Here is an 11254-nt window from a genome sequence, read left to right as displayed (position 1 = left end):
AGCCAACATCACTGGTCGATGGTGATTGGAGAAGTACACTGACTGCCTCTGAAGCACTCAAGGGCTTTGACTTAAGTTGGCGTGGTGGTGGAGGCACTGAACCCAATGGAGCAGGGGTGCTGCTCTCAGGTTGGTCCCCAGCAGATCCTGCTGCTGCAGGCGTACTTTTTTTTTTGCTCCCAAAAAAAGTGGCGGGTGGCACACCAGCCTCCTTGGTAACTTGCTTCTTCTGCTCCTTACTAGCAACTTTCTTGCTAGAGGAGCTACGGAGAACTTTCTTTGGGGGCGGGGCCATCTTCTTCAGAGCAGGTCAGACAGCAGGCCGCAGTTGCACGAATTGTAGAGTTGTCTGAGGCCAGACGTGACGTCGCGTGACGTTATGCTGCACACACACACCGCTGCAGGACTTCTTCCTGGCACTGGTGGTTCTCTTGAGTCTTGTGCACCTAAAAAAAATGGAAGACAGAGGAACATCAGTTCAGTTATAGAGCACAAAAAAATCGAAAAACACTGCAAAATCAGCACAATCCCAATCCATCCATGCCCTCCATAATGTTTAAATTCAAGACAACCCACAGAAAGACTAGGCCCATGCAAGACTCACTACCCCTGGGCATAAATAAAGGTTGAAAAGTAGGCAAAATGGTTGGAGGCCTAACAACAAAGCCTGCATTCAAAATGGCCACTTGCCTGCCAGCACATGGCCAGTGCCTGTAGCTGCACTCAAAATGGCCACCAGCCACATGGCATGTCCCTCCCCATGAACACACCCAAAAATCGAAAAACACTGCAAAATCAGCACAATCCCATTCAATCCATGGCCTCCATGATGTTTAAATTCAAGACAACCCACAGAAATACTAGGCCCATGCAAGACTCACTACCCCTGGGCATAAATAAAGGTTGAAAAGTAGGCAAAATGGTTGGAGGCCTAACAACAAAGCCTGCATTCAAAATGGCCACTTGCCTGCCAGCACATGGCCAGTGCCTGTAGCTGCACTCAAAATGGCCACCAGCCACATGGCATGTCCCTCCCCATGAACACCCCCAAAAATCGAAAAACACTGCAAAATCAGCACAATCCCATTCCATCCATGGCCTCCATGATGTTTAAATTCAAGACAGCCCACAGAAAGACTAGGCCCATGCTAGACTCAAATACCCCTGGTGAAAAGGCCACAAGTACAGGCCCAAAAATCGAAAAACACTGCAAAATCAGCACAATCCTATTCCATCCATGGCCTCCATGATGTTTAAATTCAAGACAGCCCACAGAAAGACTAGGCCCATGCTAGACTCAAATACCCCTGGTGAAAAGGCCACAAGTACAGGCCCAAAAATCGAAAAACACTGCAAAATCAGCACAATCCCATTCAATCCATGGCCTCCATGATGTTTAAATTCAAGACAACCCACAGAAATACTAGGCCCATGCAAGACTCACTACCCCTGGGCATAAATAAAGGTTGAAAAGTAGGCAAAATGGTTGGAGGCCTAACAACAAAGCCTGCATTCAAAATGGCCACTTGCCTGCCAGCACATGGCCAGTGCCTGTAGCTGCACTCAAAATGGCCACCAGCCACATGGCATGTCCCTCCCCATGAACACCCCCAAAAATCGAAAAACACTGCAAAATCAGCACAATCCCATTCAATCCATGGCCTCCATGATGTTTAAATTCAAGACAACCCACAGAAAGACTAGGCCCATGCTAGACTCAAATACCCCTGGTGAAAAGGCCATAAGTACAGGCCCAAAAATCGAAAAACACTGCAAAATCAGCACAATCCTATTCCATCCATGGCCTCCATGATGTTTAAATTCAAGACAGCCCACAGAAAGACTAGGCCCATGCTAGACTCAAATACCCCTGGTGAAAAGGCCACAAGTACAGGCCCAGAAATCGAAAAACACTGCAAAATCAGCACAATCCTATTCCATCCATGGCCTCCATGATGTTTAAATTCAAGACAGCCCACAGAAAGACTAGGCCCATGCTAGACTCAAATACCCCTGGTGAAAAGGCCACAAGTACAGGCCCAAAAATCGAAAAACACTGCAAAATCAGCACAATCCTATTCCATCCATGGCCTCCATGATGTTTAAATTCAAGACAGCCCACAGAAAGACTAGGCCCATGCTAGACTCAAATACCCCTGGTGAAAAGGCCACAAGTACAGGCCCAAAAATCGAAAAACACTGCAAAATCAGCACAATCCCATTCAATCCATGGCCTCCATGATGTTTAAATTCAAGACAACCCACAGAAATACTAGGCCCATGCAAGACTCACTACCCCTGGGCATAAATAAAGGTTGAAAAGTAGGCAAAATGGTTGGAGGCCTAACAACAAAGCCTGCATTCAAAATGGCCACTTGCCTGCCAGCACATGGCCAGTGCCTGTAGCTGCACTCAAAATGGCCACCAGCCACATGGCATGTCCCTCCCCATGAACACCCCCAAAAATCGAAAAACACTGCAAAATCAGCACAATCCCATTCAATCCATGGCCTCCATGATGTTTAAATTCAAGACAACCCACAGAAAGACTAGGCCCATGCTAGACTCAAATACCCCTGGTGAAAAGGCCACAAGTACAGGCCCAAAAATCGAAAAACACTGCAAAATCAGCACAATCCTATTCCATCCATGGCCTCCATGATGTTTAAATTCAAGACAGCCCACAGAAAGACTAGGCCCATGCTAGACTCAAATACCCCTGGTGAAAAGGCCACAAGTACAGGCCCAAAAATCGAAAAACACTGCAAAATCAGCACAATCCCATTCAATCCATGGCCTCCATGATGTTTAAATTCAAGACAACCCACAGAAATACTAGGCCCATGCAAGACTCACTACCCCTGGGCATAAATAAAGGTTGAAAAGTAGGCAAAATGGTTGGAGGCCTAACAACAAAGCCTGCATTCAAAATGGCCACTTGCCTGCCAGCACATGGCCAGTGCCTGTAGCTGCACTCAAAATGGCCACCAGCCACATGGCATGTCCCTCCCCATGAACACCCCCAAAAATCGAAAAACACTGCAAAATCAGCACAATCCCATTCAATCCATGGCCTCCATGATGTTTAAATTCAAGACAACCCACAGAAATACTAGGCCCATGCAAGACTCACTACCCCTGGGCATAAATAAAGGTTGAAAAGTAGGCAAAATGGTTGGAGGCCTAACAACAAAGCCTGCATTCAAAATGGCCACTTGCCTGCCAGCACATGGCCAGTGCCTGTAGCTGCACTCAAAATGGCCACCAGCCACATGGCATGTCCCTCCCAATGAACACCCCCAAAAATCGAAAAACACTGCAAAATCAGCACAATCCCATTCAATCCATGGCCTCCATGATGTTTAAATTCAAGACAACCCACAGAAATACTAGGCCCATGCAAGACTCACTACCCCTGGGCATAAATAAAGGTTGAAAAGTAGGCAAAATGGTTGGAGGCCTAACAACAAAGCCTGCATTCAAAATGGCCACTTGCCTGCCAGCACATGGCCAGTGCCTGTAGCTGCACTCAAAATGGCCACCAGCCACATGGCATGTCCCTCCCCATGAACACCCCCAAAAATCGAAAAACACTGCAAAATCAGCACAATCCCATTCCATCCATGGCCTCCATGATGTTTAAATTCAAGACAGCCCACAGAAAGACTAGGCCCATGCTAGACTCAAATACCCCTGGTGAAAAGGCCACAAGTACAGGCCCAAAAATCGAAAAACACTGCAAAATCAGCACAATCCCATTCCATCCATGGCCTCCATGATGTTTAAATTCAAGACAGCCCACAGAAAGACTAGGCCCATGCACCACTCACTACCCCTGGTCAAGGCCCCAACAACAGGTCAAAAATCGAAAAACACAAAATTTTACAAAAAAAAAAAATCGAAAAACACAGAAAAATCAGCACAATCCCAATTCATCTATGGCCTCCATGATGTTTAAGTTCAAGACAACCCACAGAAAGAATCAGTCCACCCACCACTGAGTACCCCTGGGCAAAAGGCCCCAAAACAGCCCAAAAATCGAAAATCCCAAAATTTTAGTTGCAGCAACTGTAATGCCCCAAACAAACTTACTTGTAAAATTTCTAATCCAACAGTGATCCAAACAAAGTCAAAAAGGCCTCAAATCCAAAGATCCAGCAGCATCCACAAAAAGTAATCCTTCCAGGTCCACATCCAAATGAAAAGTGACCAGGAGATGGACAAAGCACTGGGAGGAGCCTGCTGAACAGGAACAGGAAGTTGAAGACTATGGGGCACTTCCTTCCTCCCACCCCCCTGCCCCCTCCCCAAAATGGACTCCTCGCTAAAAAAGTGCAGGCAAATGGCAAACTAAGGAGTTATTCACATAAAAATCATCATTTCTAGAAGGTTTATGCTGCTTGCTGGTGGATTTCTTGTGCAGAATTGCAAATTTATATTTTCGCTCGCCGCATCTCAAATCTCGCAATTGCGAAGTACCGCGAGACGTGATCTCGCCGTACTCGCGTTGACAAACTATCGCTGGCAAGCCGCGATGACGTAATCGCGCTCGCCAATTCCCGCGGGATCACACAGCAAGATCCAAAATGGCGCAGCACTCGCAAACTATCGAAAAAAACAACTCGGCAAACGATGATAAACGCCGCGCGCCGCAAAAATTGTATCACCAACGCCGCGCGCCGCCAAAAAAATCCGCTCTGTGCGAATTTGCGGATTTTGCGGGAAATCCGCAAATCTCGCGGATTGCGGATTTCCCGAAAATCCGCAAAATCTGCGAGCGGAACGGATTTTCCGCCCACGCTTAGTCTCAAACTGGAAATGGAGGGGTTCCATGGCCATCATTGGGTTAATTAGAGGTTGTTCTTGTGGATGATGGCGATGCCTCCTCCTGGGAGGTCATAGGGGTCCTTGCGCATGACTTTGTAGCTGTCAGGGATGGCAATGGTTAGTCCAGGTTTCTGTGAGGAAATTGTCGGGAGAGGTGGTATTGAGGAGGTCACTGATTTGTGGTGGTTTGTGGAGGGATTGCCCATTGAGGAGGATGCAATTGAGCTGGTTAGGAACACTGATGGTTGGCTTTGTGGCGAAAGAAGCTTGTGTGTTCGTGTGGCTAAATTGTCCATGGGTCTTTCTTTGGTGATGCTAGATAGTGCGTAGTATGGGTAGAGGAAGAGGAGGGTGCTGGCGTCATAGCCATGGAAGGTCTGAGAACCTTGGTCCCTGGCACTGGACATGGTCCAGCCATATGTAATAGTGGGCATTGTAATTACAAACAATGCATTTCTTTGCAATTTGCTGAATACAAATAAGGATCTTCATCATTCAAAGCACATGCCAGCAAATCAGACGTCATTATTTCACAGTTGCTATATCCCAGTCATCTGAAATAGAACCTAGGATCATAATGTAATTCATTGAATCTTTTATCACTTTGGGTAGTTATAATGCGTCAATAGGTCCCATTATCTGGTATATAACCTTTCCCTAAACTATTCGTTTGGGCACAGGATAAGCCTAGATGATTGCAGCGTAGAGAGCTCTTCGAGCTCTGTGGAATGAAGAATGCAGCTGTATTTCACAAAGCACAGGTAGTGCAATTGTTTTTGCAGGAACCAACTGTCTATTCAGTAGCAGTAGAACAGCGATGATTGTTAAAAGCCACATGAAGAAAAGTAACATTCCCAAAGCGAAACAAGCTTAGGACCAAGGGGTAATGAAGTATCTGCCATTAAACCAATGATATGGGTGAAGCAATCTCTGGCATGAAGTGACTGTAGCATGTGTTGTAACGTCCTCAGTACAATATCCACTTTCAGCTCATAATTAATTTGCTCTCGCAGAGGCATCATCTCGAATGATGTTGAGTCAGGGCGTAGTATTCATTAAACCATGGAGTTGCTCTTGAACAGTAGCGACTGTAGTTATGATAGCATCAGATTAATCTGTGGAACTTAATGCTCTGCGTAGAATTGACAATGTAGTGTGCTCTAATATCCCCAGTTGGGAACTTGAGCTAGTAATAGCACTGTTTTTGGTCAAGGGGTTATTCCTTTAGAGTAGGGAGAGATTGAGAGGTTCTACTCTGAATTCTTATTGGTGGCTATGATGGTTTTCTGGAAAGAATTGTCCACTTAGTGCTTTTTCACATGGTTTATGGACACCTGTCTGTTTTTCCTTGAACCAGACAACAAAGCAAGGATTACATTTATTTTGCCTTTTACACCGAGAACTGGGTTGGGTGGTTTGTATAATGCTTCAAAAGCTTGCTTGTAATGGATTTATTTCACGAACTACGTCCTCAAATTGGAAACCTGCTCATCAGCAGCAGTTATAAACATCTCTTCAGAGATGGCGACATGAGAGTGGTTGACAATAGACAGCTTGAATCAGATCTCTGGGATACGCTGCAAAACATTCAAATGTTTCTCCAAGTCAAATGTATCTTCATCTGCCACCTTCCCATGATTATCTAAGCAGGCACATACATAGGAATACCAAAGAAGCCTTGTATGGATTGTGGCCTCTCAATACTCATCTAGGTAAGCTATTTAGTGCCCTCTAGACTCCATAAAGATTATGGTACAAACTAACACATGCACTTAGTACCCTAGCAGTCAAGGCTTGATTAATCATGCCGGTAACTCCTTTACCCAAACTATTAGACTTGGCCCAAAATGGATTTTTGCATTGCAGATGAACTCTAAGAGCATATATTGAATCCCTGCAAGTCTTTTAAGTGAGTGCAGGACTGTTATCTGAGTGAAATGAATATCCTGTCCCTATCACTACTAGACCCTGCAAATCCTTTAAAACTGCTGAGGCACTTGCATTTCTCTTTGGCCAAACCCATTGAAATCGAGAACATGAATTGATTGCTACCAATATAGACTTATAGCAGTTACCAGAATTTATTGAACCAATGGGGTCCAAGTAAATTACCCTGAAAGAGATGTTGGAGACTGTGAGAGTAGTTGATGAGGGTCTAATGACAGTAGAAGTCTTAATTTGTTGACAAATGTGACACCATCTAACATAATCTCTAGTCTATTTATATAAACCAGACCACCAGAAGTGTTGCTTTGTTGGACTAGACAAATACTTCCAGTTGACTCCTCCTATTAGCAGTATGCTTAAGTTAGCATTTGCTGCGCCTTTTTGCATTTAGCTGCCATTCTGTGTGATGATCGAAACTAACTTCTGTCTCATTGTACGTGTCTCAGCAGAAAGCAGTTTCAATATGTTTTTGTATTTCTCCAAGGCTGAGCTTCGTTGTCCCAATGAATACATGAATGGCCCTTCGCATACCTACCAAGTTAGATATGCCTGCTCTCATACTTACAATGGTGGGCACGGGCAGAGTAACCTTGAGGCTGAGGTAACATGTACTTAATCCCAGGAGTATAGCTCATATTCTGTGTCTCCTTTTGTTAACCTGTTCCAACTGGAAATTTCCAGTTTTCGGTGGGTTATGCTGGGCATTGGAAATGTATAACATCTGATGTAATGTTTGTGAGGGTCAGTCCACTCGGTAGCATCTTAAGAGGCTAGTCAGATAGGACTCATCTTGAGCGCAATACTAATAAATAACTTGGCTTGTATTCTCTACTCTCTGACTGACTCTTCATTTGTATGGAAGGCTGAGAGGTGGTCACGACCGACCCGGGTGACCCTAATCGGGTCACTTCCTTCAGCTTCTTTGAAGAAGTCTAACCTGTAGAGCTTATGAGGTATTAAACTGTCTACTACTCCTGGTATTGTGACTGCAAGAGCATAGTCTGAATTAAGAGTGTAGGATTACTTGAAGTGAAAGCCTGTAGGTGGCTTTCTAACTTGGCTGGTTATATGGATGGCTGTTAAGCTATCTGTGTCAATCTTTGTTTCAGATCTGGTTAGGACTGTTACTCAAACAGTCCGAATTGCAGCCTTCACAGTTCCGTCGGCTACACAGTGCCCTTTGGTGTCAACACTATCATGCTGATGGTCCAAAGTGTGCCTCACGACTAATGGAAGATTTTTTTGTAAGACAGCTTCCTTTTGCCATAGCTGTTTATTCTTTATATATTTTCCCTTGACCCCATTTAAATGTCTATGTTGTAAGTCAGCATTGTAACCCTGCACACAGAAGGATGAGTTGGACAGAATGAGTGTGGGACGAGTGAGCCTTTTGTAATGCAAGTAACTGGGCATGAAGTTCTGCAGGTTGGTCAGTGCTGTTAACTAGGATTGCACCACTGCACAGGTTGCAGAGTACTTACATGTTATTCATACCACTGTGTGTAGAGAGCCATCTGTATAGAATAATCTCTAGTAAGACTCAATGGGCAAATTAGTTAGACTTAGAGCAACATGCTGCCATATTGGAGGAAAGCATGAGTACAAAGAGTGGGATCATACTGAGACTTTACATCCACTGACTTAAAGAAAAGGCCCTTTGCTTACACCTAATGTGTAGGGTACGAGCACAAGGAATGCTTGCCTTGATAGCTGCCTCTTGGGCTGGTATTCGAGAAACTGCGATCATTACATTTTCTTGCACTTCTTCAAAAGAATCTTCTCAGTGGGAGCAAATTGTGAGGGAGTTGGTATGACTCTGATACCATATTGGTCCTACAGTCCCTGTTTGTAAATATTTAGAGCCCAATTCACAACAGTAAAGTTAGACCAAAAGTCTAAAGTTAAACTAACAATCTAACTTTATGACTTTCTGTATTCACAAAGTGACTTACAAGTAGTAACTTTATGACTGTGCAGATTTCACACTCAGGGTGGAATCTCCATACTCAGTGTGGAATCCTCACACTTGTGGTGAAATCCCCACACTCAGAGTGGAGAAAGTTAAATTATACACACCTGCAGACAATTTATGCCAGTACTACCCATGAACCATAAACCGCATAGAAGCAGCCCACATTGAAGGCTCTGTTCTTTCAAAACACAGAGATAACCTGCCTGCTCTACACCTTGCTTTGCCAACTACTACTGTCAGCATGTTAAATGTCAGGAGGAATAATAACTTCACATAGGAGACAACCAAGATGATTCTAGGATTTGTTGTGAGGAACTACAAAAAACGACATGGTCTTCACCAGTTCCTCAGCAGTGCAACACAGAAGGCAGCCCTACGACAGCAGTTAGCTAATGCAGTCAGTGCATTGGGGGAGGATGTCCAGACCATCATAGATGTCAAAAAGAAGTGGCAGGATGGGAGGAGGCAGGGGAATGAAAGGTTCACCTGGCTAGAAGTGACCAGGTTAGAGGTGCCCAAAGCTCTCCCTGGTGGACAAAGTGGACACCGTCTCTGTCTCACACCATTTGAGAAGGATGTCCTCTCCAGCATAAATCTCTAAATGCTGCATGGGCTGCCTGTGAATGATGATCTTAATGTGGTGCCAAGTTATATGTGATAATTGAACTTTAACTTACTTTGATGTATGTTTAATATGAACAGCAAACTGACTATGGAATTCACTTCAATTGTGTGCAAATATACATGGTGAATTGGACTCTCGTGCTTCATTTTGTCACTACAAGTCACAGAATCATAAGTACTGCACATCTAACGTTCATATTTCTACTTCACAAACAGTGGCCTATCACTTCTGGCCATTTCAATTAGTTTTGTAACTGGCACATGAAATTGTACATGAATCCGTAACCATCATATTTCTATTGTAAGTATAATTAGGTAACTATGTAAAATGTAGTACATAATCATAATTTCTTTTAATTGTCTGTTGACTTCTTCATATAATTTCCACATACATAATCATAATTTGTTTTCTCTAGACTACTTTATTTAACTTCCACATATAGCCATAGTAGTTCCACCCACTGAAGCTGGGAATGAGAAAGCGGGTCTGTGCGATTGTCATCACGCAGTTACTGTCAGCAGTAGGAAGCCAGAGAATCAAGCTTAACACTACTTCTGTAACCCACTGGAGGGTATTGAATATTTTAAAGACAACAGGAATTGGGCTGAAATGAATGGACTCCACCAAAAGGGAATTAATGCACTGCAACTACCAGCATGCCGCTCACTGGGGAGCACATGCACAATGGATAAAATTAGCTGCAGCTTTTCATCAATTTCAGCAATTCTCGTCCCATGAGGAAGAAGCGTGAGCTTCGAAACGCGTCGGGACTTTCTATTATAACAGCTATAGTGCGCAGCTTGCGAAATAAAAAGGTTGGAAATCTGCAGCCTTGTGGAGTGCGTTTTCAAGATCAGAGGCATCTTTGGGATATATATATATATGTATATATATGTATATATATATATATATATATATGTATATATATGTATATATATATATATATATATGTGTGTATATATATATATATATATATATATATATATATATATATATATATATATATATATATATATATATATATATATATATATATATATATATTTCTGTCATTACAGCCACTCCAATGGAGTGTGTCAGTCATCCAACATATTGCAATCAAGGATGTGGGTGAGATACTGGTTTCACTGGTCAAACCCACTAGCAGCTGTCTGTCAGGTGGGCCATCCAGCATTGTAAACCTTTATTTTCCAAATAGTTAAAAATAACCAATTCATTTCGAAAGTGATTTTGCAGATATTGTCACTTTTGCTGAGAATCTAATGTAGATGTGTGATATGATTCTAACACAACAAGAGATGTCTGTGATAATTTTGCATCTTCACTTATAACTCATGCTGAACACTAATTAAGATACCACTTTCTTCTGAAGTTGCTAGAGAAAGGAACACGTTTCTGCATTACAATCAATGGGTCAGGTTAAGCAGCTGACATCACTGGGGGACTCAATAACATACATAGCTGTGGCTGGAGCTAGAAAGTATGATTTTGCATTGCACATCTTCGTTGAACACCTCAATGCTATGATGTGAGCTGTCACATGTAGCTTTACGCAAATCTGATCCATGTGGAACATCAGATAGATGTACAGAAAAAGGGTTCTAACCATTGTATTGTGGCATGATATACGTTGGCAAATACTTATCATGTTGCAACTTCGGTCTATCAGATGATGAGGACAATGACTCACTTGACAAAGTTGAACCATCTACCAGAGGAGGGTGGCGGGAAATCAGAAGACAGAACCCAATCCTCTTACAAGAAGCAAGTCACAAGCCAGCACTGCTCAAGAAGAAGAGAATGAGGAGGTAGAAGATGATCTGGTGCTTTTTTCAGTAGAGGACAAGGAAGAAGAAGAGTGCATATCAGGCCCACTGGCCAAA

Source organism: Lissotriton vulgaris, chromosome 1_1 (genome assembly GCF_964263255.1).
Source record: "Lissotriton vulgaris chromosome 1_1, aLisVul1.2, whole genome shotgun sequence".
Classification (NCBI taxonomy): Eukaryota; Metazoa; Chordata; class Amphibia; order Caudata; family Salamandridae; genus Lissotriton; species Lissotriton vulgaris.
This window is presented reverse-complemented; position numbering follows the sequence as displayed.